General features: G+C 44.2%; 1 protein-coding gene across 1 annotated transcript in view; it reads right to left on the bottom strand.

Moving 5' to 3' along the window:
* Positions 1 to 5,565: 5,565 nt before the first annotated feature.
* Positions 5,566 to 15,173, bottom strand: part of CLHC1 (clathrin heavy chain linker domain containing 1) — a 46,126-nt gene continuing 36,518 nt past the window's right edge. Inside the window, exon 10 of the transcript XR_003045636.1 lies at positions 5,566 to 5,654. The gene's annotated coding sequence lies outside the window, so the exon portion shown is untranslated. The remainder of the gene's footprint in view (positions 5,655 to 15,173) is intronic.

Below are 15,173 nucleotides of genomic sequence, written 5' to 3'. Positions count from 1 at the left end.
AGAAGAGAACTATTCAGACTTGTTTAGACCTTATGCTTTTATTTGGCAGTTCTAGATCATTGGAGGGGAGGGAGAGAAGGGGATAATTTGAAAGGACCCAATTCCTTCAAAGCTATCAGATTGCTAAAATAAAGGAATAAGGCAGAAGGACATAGTCCTCCAGAAATCTTGATTTGTGGAATTCCTACTGTCCGGCAGGTCCAGAGCTAAGCCCCTAACATGCATTGTCTTCTTTAAGCTTCACAACTCTGAGGTGAGTACTAATGCTATCTGTTTTAGAAGGACTAACATTATTTATTTTACAAATGAGAAAACTGAGCCTCAGAGAGGTCAAGTAATTTGCCTGAGGTCACAGAGCTGTGACACAGAAAGGTTTCAGTCCAAGTCTGGCTGGTTCCAGAGCCACTAAGAAGGGATATATTTTTGCAAAGACTAGAATAGGTCAGTCAGAACGGAGACAAACAAGAGCCATGGTGGGAGGTATTAGGAAGGTAATTAATGCATTCTTCTGCATAGTATGTTAGAACAGAGATGTCCAGAAGCCACACAAAAGTCCTAGGCCCCTTATTTGTCTTCACTGTATAAAGAAAATTAAGTGTTTACTTCCCTATATAGTGTATGAAGGTATTTTTAGCAAGTTTCAAAACATGCAAATAGTTGCTATCTATATGTACTAATATTTATTATCATTTAATATTACTATATATTATGTTTAATATAAATAAGAATAAAGACATGTAAGAGAGAGATAAACACCTATTGGGGAAGAAGGAATGGATAAGGGCCATTTAAGAGGCTTCGATTTATACTGAGAGTAAACAAATTCTTCAGCTGGGTAATGGGTACAACAGTATTCATCATCTTATTGTTTCTACAAAGGTAGAAAGAATAATATAATAACTTTTGCATTTTGAAATAGTTCACAGTAAATTATTTAAAAAGAAAAGTGTTTAGATAACAAAGCTTATAATAGCTAAGCAGTAGCACACTTTTTAAACTTGTACTTGGTGTTCACATTTATTGTGATCTTTACTCTAATTTGAGGCATTATATGGCTTAAAATAGAAAGTATGCATTAAATTTGCAGATTCTTTAATAAAGGCTCTTATAGATAAAAGACTGGTGAGTGTATGCAAAGGACAGCCTTATGTGCCAAGTCATTAGCCTATTCTAGTAACAGATGTACCTCTTACCTTCAGTGCAAGCCACCTTGATCTTTTATGGGAATAACAGAGATAGAAATTATAAATGCATATGCCATGTACATGCAGGATTGTACATAGATTGACCAGGGATGTCCTTCAGTCCTGCAGGTTTTAACCTTGCCAACTACTTGACCTCCTCTCCCCCACGTACCCAATTCACACGACCCACCGCACTCCATTCTACCACAACCTTCCCCTCAAAGGGCCACAGAACAGTAGGCTTCTTGCATCCAAATGTATGAGCTCCACCTGGCCCCGCCTCCTGGCCCTGCCACCTGGCCCCCAATGGCCTCTGCTAGTCCCTAAGGACAGTTTTAGCAATCCTGGGCTCTAGATGACCCAGCTGCTTCCTCTTACAGTTTGACTGCAAAAGTACTTGGAGCCGTATTCCTGCACAAGGGGCAGCTGAGAAGCCGGTGCAGAAACCAGAAGTGAAGGGCACATCCCACACTGCTTTCATGGAGTAAAAGCCCAGTGATGCCTGAATTTCCAAAGCATTTCCTTAGGAAACTAGAGCACCCCAGACACCAGTGCCCCCTCCTCGGTTTCTCGTGGCCTCAGGGTTTCTGCGCTGGCCTCTCCCGGGAAGACCCGTGTGGCCTCTGGCTCCACATCCTCCGACTGCCCACAAGCCAGTGAGCCCTGCACAGAATGAGGCAGGCCTAGGAAATGACCTTCAGGCAGCATGCTCACGGGCCACAACCAGGATATTTTTTTTAAGTATTTTTTAAAAGACTTTTTAAAGCTCCAGATATTCTTCTACTGATTCAAACAAACCGCTGGTAAAAAGATATTTTTAAAGTCGATCAGGAAAGTTGAACACATTATTTATTACATGTGTCAGGTGTGATAATGGTATTATTTTGTTAAAAGTCTTTATCTGTTAGAGATACCTACTCAAGTATTTATGAGTGGCATGATCTGACATCAGGAATTTGTTTTAAAAACCACCAAAAAACCAAAGTGGAGGCAGGAAGAACAGATGAAATCAGAATGGCATTATGTTAATTGTTGAAGCCGGTGATGGAGATACAGGAATTCATTACACTGTGCTTTCTACCTTTGTGTGTGTTTTGAAGTTAAATAAAAAATTAAGAATATAATGATCACTTTAAGGGTTAGTTTCACACACATTTTTTTTTTTAAGATTTTTCTTTCTCTGTCATTTTTTACTTTCAAAAGTAAAAAAAAAACAAAACTTATAAAAGTGTTGATCGATACAGTGAGCTATAAATTCACTTTTCATTAATACAGACAAGGAATGTGTTGTGTATGTTTCTTGTAACCTCCTACTTCTGCAGGACGCTGCCCAGCACTAGCACTCAATTTAATGCAGTTAGAATCACTGTTCCTCACGAGGCTAAAAGGGACCTTCGAGGTTGTCATTTTTTTCATTTTACGGATGGGGACTCTGAGACCCTGAGAAGGGTAACTTAATCAGGGTCCCTGAGCTGGTCAGTGGCAGAACCATAAATAGCTCTCATTATCCTTAAGGCAGCCTTTACTGGGCAACCCCCAAGGGGACCCCACAACCACAAGTTTGGCGAAGGCCCTGTTTGTCCTGCCACCAGCACATCCCATTCCTCCCACCCCTTCTGACCGCTTCTTGTCAGGAGCTGAGGGGATGGGAGGGCACACTCCGCACTTGAAAGAGAGCTGTGTGAGGTCCAAGACTGCTTCGCTCAAGGCTCTCCCAGGCTGCCAGAGGCTGATGTGCACCCCTCATAGCTCTCGTAGCTCTCGGGTGGCCTCCTTAGCTTAGGGCAGCCCCACTTCCTACCTGAGCTGACCTCCTACACACAGTGGAGTTTGCTTCCAGATGCGAAGGGGACATTAGAAAGTGTTTTCTTAAAGCATATAAACGTGCAAAGAGAATGTTCCTTCCAAGCTTAAACAGAGGAAGAGGACAGGGAGCTGGGATGGGAACCCACACAAAGTTCCGGGTTATAATCTGGACTCTCCAGAGCCCTTCTCTGACCCACAGCCCCAGAGGGCCCAAGACTTTCAGAATCACAGAAGGGGGCTCTCCAGGCAGCTTATACACCATTCCAAGTATAGATGTGAAGAGCTGTTTGCTCAGTGTTATCCTAGAGCTGTAAGATACCATGTGTCAACCTAAGTCCCCCGTCCTTGTCTTTAGGTGTTAATACTCACACTAGAGAGAGAAGATGCACGCACATGAAGACAACTGGGGATAACTCGATCACTAGGTGGGGAGGACCAGCTGAAAAAAGTCATAGGTGTCTGGAACAGAGCTTCCCAAACTTGACTGTGCACACAAACACCCAGGGGTCTTGTTCAAATGCAGGTTTTCATTCAGTAGTTCTGGGAAGGGGCGCAAGCTTCTGCATCTCTCGCATGTCCTGCGAGGAGGCCACTGCTGCTGGTCTGGGACCCATTTTGAGTAGCCAGGACCTTAACTGTGTGAGGAGTGCCCAGGGAAGGCTCCATAAACGAGGGCTTGCCTGAGACCCGAAGGCAAGGTGAACTGGACAGGCAGGAGGGGCATTCCAGCTGGGGTCATGGCCTGAGCAGTAGCCTGGAGCGGAGGTAAGCTCACAGTGAGGAGAACCACAGGCCCAGAAAGCTGACGTGCTGGAACTGAAATTTCTCATTAGCCAGCAGCAGGAACTAAAAGGCACTTAGTTAAGTGGAGTCTTAAATGCCACATACAGGAGTTACAATTTATTTAAAAAGGGAATAGTGAGCTGGGTTGGTTCTTGAGTCACATTTGGCTGCTAGGTTCAGGAAAAGTAATAGAAGAGTGAGGAATATACATCCAAGGGGAAGTGGAGTACAATTTCTCCCCTTACTTTAAGAGATTCAGTTCTGCTCCTTGACGCCAGGACTCCATCCCTCGCCCTCCATCCCCTCCCCTCAATCCAGGCCTTGCTCCCTGAGTCCTTGGCTCTAGAAGCCTTTTAACAGAGAAGACTACGTCTCAGATGATCCCTGGACATGAGGAAAGAAACCTTCTTCTGCAGTTCTGTACAGCCTTTCTTTCTCTCCATGATGTATAAACAATTCAATAGCACATGATAAAAGTGAAGGGAGGGGGGGACCCACATTAATTTCCTTGAGGCAAATGATAAGCTGGCAGGTCTGGCTCTATGAGAGCAGATAAAAGCTCCAAACATGGTCGAATGACTCTTAGGATCCGAGCCTGGTACGGATGCAAATTAAAATAAAAACTATATCAACAGCAGCACAATTGTACCATTCACTGCTCCTTCATTAGCAGCCAGCTCTCCGGGGCCATGACCCACAAAGACAACCTCCCTTTCTTTTCCCTTCTAACTAATTTCCAAGCTGGTCAACAAAAGAAGGCGAATGACAAAAGCAGTTCTAACTGATGAGGCTCTGGGGAGAGGGTCGTTGGGGAGATTCATTTTATGTGTGCACATCAAAAAGCAAATGTGATGTGTCAGACCTGCTGAGGACTGGTCTCCCGCCGGGGATTCTGGAAGTGCCAACTTCCTCCTCTCAGAGCTCACCACAGCCGGGTAACAACCCAACGGTCACATCCACCAGCCCAGGCCTCCTGGTGCCTGAGAGAGCCAAGTTCCCCCAAACACTGCCTTGGATAGGGGGACCCCATTTAACAGCCAGGCCCATGATTCAGCACTCGCTACCATAGCAGCTTCCAGTTTTGACTGTAGAGGACAGTTCATTAGTTGGATTATCATGAAGCATCATTACAGTGGGCAGTCATTAGGGTGAAGAGACACGGTTTCATCAAAATCCATCTCTTACTGAACGTTCAGACTCCAGGAGGGACCAGCTGCTTACACATCACAGGCTTCCCTCATTTTCTTCCCATTTGGTTAACATTCCTGATCAGCCACTCCAGGAACCTCTTCAAATGACAGGGCTCTCCAGCCATGAGTTCTTCACTGTTCCAGATTCCTTCGCATTCATTCCCCAACCCGCACTTCTCCCCAAGCCTGGAATTCCCTGTATTTCCCCGCCGTCCATCCATATCCTCTTAGCCTCACAAAACTGTTTCCTCATTTTAAAATGCGACAAAAAGACTTGCTCTCCTGGGCTATTGGGAGACTCACATGAAACAAAGGACATGAAAGCAACTATAAATGGCACGCATACATGTCTTAACAGAAATGTCTTAATTGAAGCTATAGCACTGGGCCATTTAGAAACTGCCAAAAAATCTCTCTCTTTATTGTTAAATGAGACAATTGTGGGTTGTTTGTTTGTTTTTTCAGTCAATAGGACAAGTGAAGATTCTTACACATCAACACCAAAATGAACATCCAACTCAATATTTTTAACTGATGGAAGTCAAACAAGCCACGGTGAGCCATCCTTACCTTGGCCCCTAAATGGTGCCCCAGAGTGTCTCACGTGCACGTGCCTGTTACTCAGCTCTTTGCTTCACCCCCTTTACGCTTCCAGCCATACTGCTCTGATGTCAGGAGGAAGGGCTGGTGCCTGGGAGAGGGAAAAAACAAAGAATAGTGAGGGTGGAGTGATTTCTTTTCTCTAATGTTGAATGTTGCTCGACTCTGCCCTTTAGGGAAGATGTCATCATTTAGAAAATGGACCACCTCTGTAGTCTAACTGGGGGCATCTGTCTACAGCCATACCGCCCTGAACACACCCGATCTCATCCGCTAACTGGGGGCATCTGCTGTGGACAGGGGCTCTGTTCTTTTCTAGCTTATATGCTAAGAAGCAAAGCAGGAGTGGAGAGAGAAGAGACACATGAAAGTCCCATGACTAAGCTGCTCTTCCGCCCACCCACAGTCAGACAGGTGGTCACCAAGCTGCACGGTTAACCTCTCATTTTCCCAGCTGATAAGGATAAGGGAGATGTTATCTGCCATGAACAGCCCCTGGCTTTAGGGGAGGAGAATCCCCAGGGCTAGTAGTTAACAGCACATGACCCAGCACTGTTTTCCTCAATACTTCCAAGCCCTGGCTGCATCACCCTAGACGACAGTCTTGGAAAGATAATAATGTGGGGTTAACTTGCTCAGGTCTCAAAAGACTTCCCCCAAACAACATTCACATCACCACTACACTAGTTTCCTAGGGCTGCCATAGCAAATTACCCCAAACTGGGTGACTTAAGACAACAGAAATTTATTCTCTCATACTTGTGGAGGGCCAGAAGTTCAAAATCAAGGTGTCGGCAAAATTGATGCCTTCTGGAGGCTCCGAAGGAGAATCCATTCCTTGCCTCCACCAGGTGCGATCTTCGGCATGCCTTGGTTTGCATCTATATCACTCTAATTCCTGTCTCGGACTTCACCTAGCTTTTTCCTTTGTGTCTGTGTGTCCTCTCATAAAGACACCTGCCATTGGATCTAGGACCCACCCTGACTCATCTCAAGACTCTTACAGCTAGCTACAAAGATCTTTTTTCCAAATAAGGCTACCTTCACAGTTTCCAGGGGTTAGGACTTGGGCTTATCTTTTGGGGGGACAACTATTCACCCCACTACAGCACCCAAAAAAACGGGAAGGGAGAAAATGAGGAAACCACACCAAACGTCTATTCAAACCTATAAGAATTCATAGGATAAGGCAAGGACTCCAGCTATTCAGCCAAATATGGCAGCAAAGGCCAGGGGATACTAAATTGGGCCTTCCGTATAGCTGTAGTAGGGAAGAAGGGGCACTAGCTTGGGATCTGCCCTGCACTGAGAGCCACTGAGAACATGAGGTGGCCAGAATGACAAAGTCATGAGCTACATCATCAATCTCTCTTTCCATTCACACACGCTCTTCTTCCTACCTCACTTCTGCCTGCTGGGTAACCTGTGGCCAACCCAGAGCTTTTTACCTTCCTGGGGGTGGGAGCAGCCTGGGCCAAGCCCTGGAAACGCTCCCAACAGCCTGTGTGTCCAGTACTTTGCCCTCCTGCCTGTGGAGGTCAGCCAACTCTGTTCACTCTGGGACAGCTTAAGTGACTGCACTTCCACAACTGGTTTGTGAACACAGGATTCAGCATTAAACTTTCTGCTGCTTCGGTTAATGTTTACAAAAGGAAAAGCCCTTCACAACTTAGTTAACAAAATCCAATCTAAGGATCAGAAAAAGGCATAGCAGGTACAAAAATTCTAAAAGTTCCTTTCTACAAGGAAGAAAATATTGAAAGAATCACCATTCCCAAGTTTCAAAGGAACAGTTCCTTACATTATTAATGTCACCTCTCTCCAAGAAATCCCTGCCAAATGTGTAAATAAACAGAAACGAAGTTACCAAGAAAACGGCTGAGACCTGAAATTGCAGGCCTTCAGTCAAGGCCACATCTATACTACACATCTTGTTTTTCAAGCCTAGGGTCTATTATCAGTTGAAAGTCAAACTCTTCCCTAGTGCTAGGAAGGGGAGGCTGGCAAATGTGGTCTGCAAAAGTTTTGTAGATAAGTTAATGGGCTGAACTTTAACAGGTATTTGTTGAGTGTGAACTTTGTGTCGGCCACTCTGCTAGGTGCTAGGGGTGCGGCCATGGACAGCGCTGTGAACGTGCTCTTACCTTCATGGAGAGGGAGGAAAGGAGACATTAAACTGACCATCACACAAATAACTAGTTGAACTAAATGCTATGAAGCAAGTGTGTGGGGTGTCAGGGAGGCACAGAACAGGGCACTTTGCACACCAACAGCTGATGTAAATGGCAACACAGGATATAGGAACTTTGCCCCCAGTGGTAATGAACTCTCCAGTGGGTCTCCTCTGAAAGGTGTGTCCTCTCTCTCTGTCTCTCTCTCTCGGATAGTGGAATGGAGGTGCTCTTACCCCTCGAAGAGCTATAAATATTTGAAGCAAATGTTTAGACAGGTTTGGGGGCTGCATTCTCCATGAACCCAGAAAGGATCCTAAAGCCCTCAGGGTAGAAGAGAGATGCTCTTGAAAAGAGAGTGCAACAGAAGCAGCTCCCCAGGGCTGACTTCAGAAAACAAGACACTAATCCTCTCATATTTGTTAGGATGGCTATTACCAAACAAGCGAAAAAACAAATGTTGGCAAGGATGCTGGTGGAAGTTTACTTTCCCATCGTTGGTGGAAATCTACATTGGTGCAGCCACTATGGAAAACAGTATGGAGTTTCCTCAAAAAAAAAAGATAACAGAACTGTCAGATCATCTAGCAAACCTACTTCTGAGTATTTATCCAAAAACATTGAAATCAAGACCTCAAAGAGACAGACATCTGGACTCCCATACTCCCTGCAGCATTATTCACAAAGCCTAGCTGCGGAAACAACCTAAATGTCCATCAGTGGATGAATAAAGAAGTGGTACATATAGATGCTGGGAAATTATTCAGCCTTAAAAAAGAAGGAAATCTTGTTATATGTGACAATATGGATAAACCTTGAGGATGTTATGTTAAGTGAAATAAACCAGACACAGACAAATATTGCGTGATTCTGCTTATACGAAGAATTTAAAACAGTCAAACTCATAGAAGCAATGAGTAGAATGGTGGTTGTCAGGGGCTGAGAGAAGTGGAAACAGGGAGTTGCTTTTCAACAGGTTTAAAATTTCAGTTATGCCAGATGAATAAATTCTAGAGATCTGCTGTACAACATTGTGATAATAGTTAACAATACTTCAAAACACTTCAAAATTTGTTAAGAGAGTAGATTTCATGTTAAGTGTTCTCAGAACAATAAAAGAAAGGAGGAAAGAAAGGAAGGAAGCAAGGAAGGAAGGAAAAATGATTTAAGACCAGGGGTTGACAAACTACGGCCTGTGGGTCAAATTCAGCACTCTGCTTGCTTCTGTAAAGCAAGCTTCATTATAACGCAGCCATACTCATTTGTTTATGTGCCATCTTTGGCTGCTGCTTTCGCACTGTAATAGCAGAGCTGAGTAGCTGTGACAGAGACTACATGACCTACAAAGCTGAAATTCCTGATTTCCCTGTACAAGGGTGTCAGCTGCTGGTCATCCTGGTATTCTCCCTATCTCTGTTCTTGAAATTCATTCTCCTACTAGAAAACTTAAAACATTTCCCTACTACCTATTAGTCTGCTTCTCAATCCACAGACTGGGTTTAGCTCTGTCTCAATTCTAATTCACCTGGTCCAAGCTTATGTGTTCAATAATAAGTTAGTCACCAGACACATGTGGCTATTTAAATATAAATTTAAAGTAATTACATCTGGCCCTTTACAAAAAGAATTTTGTCACGCCTTGCTTTAGATTCCTGGGCGCTCTTATCACCACACCAGAATGCCTCAAACGCTTTTCCACTTTTCTGTGGACTGCTTTGGAGGGAGGAGGGCCAAAACCCCAACAAAGAATCCATGTGCTACATACACACAGCAGACATTGGAGAGTACTCAAAAGTACCTACTGTGAGCCAGGCTGTTTTGGAAATATCACTGCGCTTAGCCCTCACCTCAACTTTGGGAGGTAGGAATGATCATCCTCATTTTACACACGAGAACACAGACTAAGTGATGCAAATTGCTGAAGTGGCAGAGCCATGTCTGATTTTTAGATCTGCCAGCCTGTGCACTTTATCACTGCATTCAACTTCCCACTCTGTCGGCCACTCGAACATTTCTACAGAATCTCTGGGAAGAATTCCATAACTCTGGATAAAGAGATGATCAGTAGGAACTAAACCAAGTGAATTCACTCTGCACAACCAACCGTCTCAGGCTGCTCCTGTAGACCACTGTCACTGTTGGTTCCTTGGAGACTCGGATCCTTGGGGGTGAGTTACTGTTCGGCTCCTTTTTGAATTCTTGTAGTTGTGTGGGGCAGTTAAGGGTGCGGAGAAGGGGAGCACCATTGAAAGCAATATTTACCTTATTAAGAACATCAAAGACCTAGCTCTCCCTGACAATTTATTATTACCCCAGTAATTACATTATAAACACTCATGCTCCTCATCCAAAGGAGGGAACCGGGATTGTGAGGTGGTTCTGGAAACCATATCAACTAAGGACAGTTATGAGACCAGCAGATGGTCAGGTCAGAGAAGGGAAGACCTGGGAGAGGATGCTAGCTGTGCATTATTTCTTCAGGAAGCCCTGCCATATCAAGAAGAGCAGCCTTCTGGGTGTTCTGTCAGAGTTGAGAATAAAGACCAACAATTGGAAGTAAATGAAAGTAGACTTTGGCTCCAACTAGAAATATCTAATGATGTTCCAACTAGAAATATCTAATGATGAAAGGAGCTGTTGAGATGACAAGCCCGCCCAACCCTAAAGATGTCCAAGCAAGAGCCAGATGACATCTGTAAGGAGTGCTGTGGCATGGATTTCTGAAGTGTGAAAAGTTAGATTAACTCACCTGTATGGTCCCCTCCAATTCAATGAGCCCACAATTCTGTGAATAAAGAGACCAGCCTGAAGACCGCAGTGGGAAAACTCAGTGCTTTGAACCTATTTGCTCTTTCCAACTTCTTCCACATTCTAATCACAACATCTCCCTAAAAGCAAGTACCTGTCTTCAACCAAGCCCAGGCACCTACAGTCATAATCCAGGACTAACCAAGTATTTACAACATAACTTTAAGAAGAACAATGTTTCAGTTTGTCAAGTGAAACTGCAAAGTCCTTGGCTTTGGAGTAGGCAGCAGGGAATGGGTGATCAAAATAACAATATTAATATTTACACTAAACTTTGCCATTTACAGGGGGACCTGTGATCTAATTAATCTTCACAGTAGCCCTACAAGTCACGTTAGTCATTATCATCCATTTGTACAGTAAGAGATTGCCTGGTTCCAACTGCAAATGGCTACAGACCTAATGAGTGACACCGCAAAGAGCATAAGTCACATCGGTAGACACCATTTTGATCAATGTCCTATGGAGACTAGCTTAGAGTTCAGGACTATTTAAAATTTGTTTGCAGTTTTTATGATGCAGGTGGCCATTTTGGCACATGGAACTAGCAGAAGTGAATACATTGCTCAGAACATCATGCACTAGCAGTATGCACTTTTTATGAGCCCACCAGCGTTTTCAGTGTTTAAATTTTCAGAATAAGTTTCACATTCTAAGGATGCATTCAGCTTGGGAGTCTAGATACTGCAGCAGATAATTATCAAGGCTCGTGCCATTTAGATATAGGTTGTCATTATTTTTCATCGCACATAGTAGTGCTTTTGAATTTTATATCCTGTCTTCCCATCAGGTCTGGACTGAATCATCCTCTTTTCTGTCACAACACTAGCCTTTGGAGGCACCCAGAAGGAAAACAGTGTGAAGATGTTAGTTAACCTAGATGTTAATTAGAGGATGCTCACAAACTGTCACCTGAAAAAACCCTCCAGAATTCCTAGGGTTCTATTAGAGTGATGAGTGGGCCTGTGAATCACTGAGGATAGCCATCTTCGCTTCCAAAACTGGAAAACACCCCTCATCAGAAACATACCTACCGGCATTTAAGGCAGGCAAAGCTTTTAGGCAAACAGGATTACCAGACTGACTATGGCAATCAGATCACTTTGCATGGTTTATAAATGTTGAATCACTATGTGGACACCTGAAACCAATATAGTATTGTATGTCAACTACAATTTAATTTTTTTTTTTTTAATTTTCGAAGAGGAAAAAAAAAAAGAATTGGGCAGACAGATATGGGGTAAGAAAGGGGAGAGCATTCCATGCAGAGAAGCCATCTGTGTAAAGGAAGGAAGGCATGGAAAAGAAAGGCCTCTTCTGTGTGACCAGAGCATGGAGAGGGCGCAGGGGAGTGCCGGGAGGCTGAACGGGTGGCTGGGAGCTCTCATACGAAGTCCCTCTGACGGCAGGCTTCAGAGAGCACTCGATGCTGTAAGACAGTGCTTATCCAACACACGTCTCCTCAGAGAACTGTGAAACATCGAGTTTTTTAAATTGACACAAAAACATGCCATTTATAAAGATCTAGAATGGAGTTGTTAACAAAAAAGTACATTTTCTTAGTGTCAGTTTTGCTGAAGACATTTACCGTGTTAGTCAGCAAAAACCCCACCTGCTGCCCCAGGAATATTTCGTAGCTTTGCTCCCTCCACTCCTGACCACCTACGTGGCAGAGAGAGAAGGGCAGGTTATGAGATTTATTCTGAAATAAGTTTCACTTCCATCACAGAAATGACAATTAGAAAAATACAGGGAAGATCTGCCTTGTCTAGCAAATCCTGACAGGGCCCGAACAGCAAAGTTACCATGGACTTCTTCTAGGCCAACCATTAACCAAGATGTTGCCCTGGCTGAGGTGGGCATGTGCTTTAGGGCTGAGCAGAAGGAGGAAGTCTTTTACCAGTGGTAGGGATGGGAGCAAATTAGTCTTAAATCCTATCCTATAGGCCTGGTTAATGTAAGAGAAAGCTATCACATCAAAGTATTAGTGATTAAAGCTAAATGCATGGCTTCATTTTATTTTTCTGTTCTTTCTGAATCCCACAAGACTCAGAAATACTTCAGGGTTGCTGTTGCCTCCTTACCTAGAGTCTAAACTTGTTCTTGGCCAAGTGCAAAATCCCACAATGGGTCTCTAGTCATCACACTGCCTGAAGAGTGGTGAGCATGGACAGGGCTGCCAATTGTTGAAAGGACTGACATCACAGATCCAAAAACCAGAAATGTGGCACAGGCCTTGCAAATGGCCTTGCAGGAGAGAGCACAAAATTTGCCACCCTAAAAACCTTTCTTCAAGCTCAAATACCTTGTCTGAAGAATATCTCTATCCAGTAAATATTCTTGTGGGGCTGTTCATGCGAGAGTCAGTGAAGGGCCCTTAACCCTGTAACTAGCCCCTGAGTGCCGCCGATGTGTCAGACATTTTGCAGCAGGCGTGGGCTACAGGGAGAAGAAACACAGTCCCTATATTCTTGGAGCTCACAGTCCAGTGGAGAAGATAGGAAGAAAGAAGAAATTACATGTGTGATGAGGCTTACCAGGGGATCCTCAGGAGTGCTCAGAAGTTGGGGGGCCACTAATTTGCTATGGTGTGATGTTGATATCTCTTGCCCATCCAAGGGGTGGTACGTTAAGCAAAAGAGGTCACATTTCCCACTAGAGACTAGAGGGAGAAAGCTTAGGTTGCTCCACTAATCATCAACCACTTGGTAAAATAGAGATCAGAGCAGTGGCTTCTGTCGAAGGCAGGCCAAGAAATAAAAGACACTAGCCTTATCACACATACGATGAATCTCTAAGCTGTAAGGTCCTCATACAGGCTGAAATGTGTTTTTCCAAGTGGCTGCTCTGCACAGTGTCGATTCCAGTAACATCTTGGAGAACTGGAGACTCCGTCTTCCTCCTGCCCCCACATCTACAGCAAAACTGTAAATTCTGGAATAAACGAAGAGGACCTCTGAGCAATCCATGGGCTGCACTTCTGCAGGAAAGAAGAACTATTTCCGAGTCATTTCTCCTACTGTGTGAGAAACCAGGCTGTGGCTTAGAAGTAACCGCATGTGTGGCAGCAGGGAGCAATGAAAGTGGAGAATGCTAAAGGTCCAGGGGCATAAAAGCACACAATAGTATACCTGTCTGGGAGACAAAGGGCCACCCCACATATCTGAGTTGCCTTGGGAGAGTACCATTGAGTTACAGCAAGATTGTGCAATTCTGGGATTGACTGCCCCAAGTCATTAAAATAAAAATATTTAATATGTAGTATTCAAGAAACCAAAACTATATGACAAAAGTTTTAAATCTTTAAGTTTTTTTTACTTCAGAGGTAAATTTTAAATACTAGAAAAGAATATGCTATTTAAAATACACCGTTCCCTGAGAAGGCTAGAAGGTTGGGAAAAAAAGAATGTTACTCTATACACGAACTGGTTCTAAACTTTATTGTGCATGCTTACCTAAACAACTATCAAGGTGGTGATTACCACAAATGAGAAAAAGAAAAAACAGTATCACATATACAATATTGACGGTGATTACATAGTACAGAAATTTCACAAGTATTCTAGACATTGTATACAAAACTCCTCTGAAAAGCTAGTGATAGGCTGTTTCTGGCAATGTATCAATGAAACCAGCAGCTATGCTCCAGGTATCAAAGGCTATGATCCTCCCAAAGGAGTTGCTGACAGCCCAGCCTCTGAAAGAGCTACCAAAATCAATACTGATCGCTAGGCAATGACATTTAGAGGACATCAAACACCAGAACGATGTGTCAGGGCACCATTTGCCAGAGCCAAATGCTTACATTTCCAAATGGAGCAGATGTATGACAATGCAAGCCTGGCTATGCTGAGAGCCATAGAAACTGTTTTGAAAGCTGCTCTCAGTGAGCAAGTAATAACTTTCCTGAAGCCAGCTTCAGTGCACCATTAAGACAGGTTTCAACTCCTCACCCACCACACCCATTGTGTGAAAGCATGCTAAAAGGCAAAGTGTGCATGCAATAAAATGAACCACGGTAAATTTAACAGCTTCCAGATAAGCGCTGTTGCCAGGAAACTGGGCTTTCTGGAAGCAACCAGACAGAGGCCCAATCGCCAGTGCCCCTTGAGACGCCTGCATTTATCCCTCTGAAGAAGTGGTCAGGTGGGGATGAGGGGACTTGCTGCATCCCCACAGTGCAAGAAGGGAGAGGGACCTGGGTGTGTGATGAGTCTGCCACAGACAAATTTTTTCCTTTTCTGAGCTTTGTTGTCCTCCGCAGAGCTGAGAACCAGAAATATGCAGTCTTCCATAGAAAAAAGAGTGGGTTCGGTCTCAGATGGCATCTCAGCCAACGGCCAAGGAAAGAAAGGTATGTTGTGCCCACAACAGCCAGCTTAAGCACACATCCTTGGGTTGAGTGTTGGCACTGCCAGCACCACGCTCAGCACCAAGCACTCTGCAGTCCCCTTTTCTGCTAGGAGCTGCCTTCTCTGGGCAGGGTCCACTCATCTGCCTTCAGAAATCTGAGAAGAGTGGCCAGGAGCTGGTGGGTCAAGTGGAAAAGGTATGGCTTTGGAGCAGGGTGGCTGAGTCACAATCCTGACTCTACCTACCACTTATTGGCAGGGTTGTCTATCCCCTTCCCA

This window comes from Pteropus alecto, unplaced genomic scaffold (assembly GCF_000325575.1).
Source record: "Pteropus alecto unplaced genomic scaffold, ASM32557v1 scaffold131, whole genome shotgun sequence".
Lineage (NCBI taxonomy): Eukaryota > Metazoa > Chordata > Mammalia > Chiroptera > Pteropodidae > Pteropus > Pteropus alecto.
This window is presented reverse-complemented; position numbering and strand designations above follow the sequence as displayed.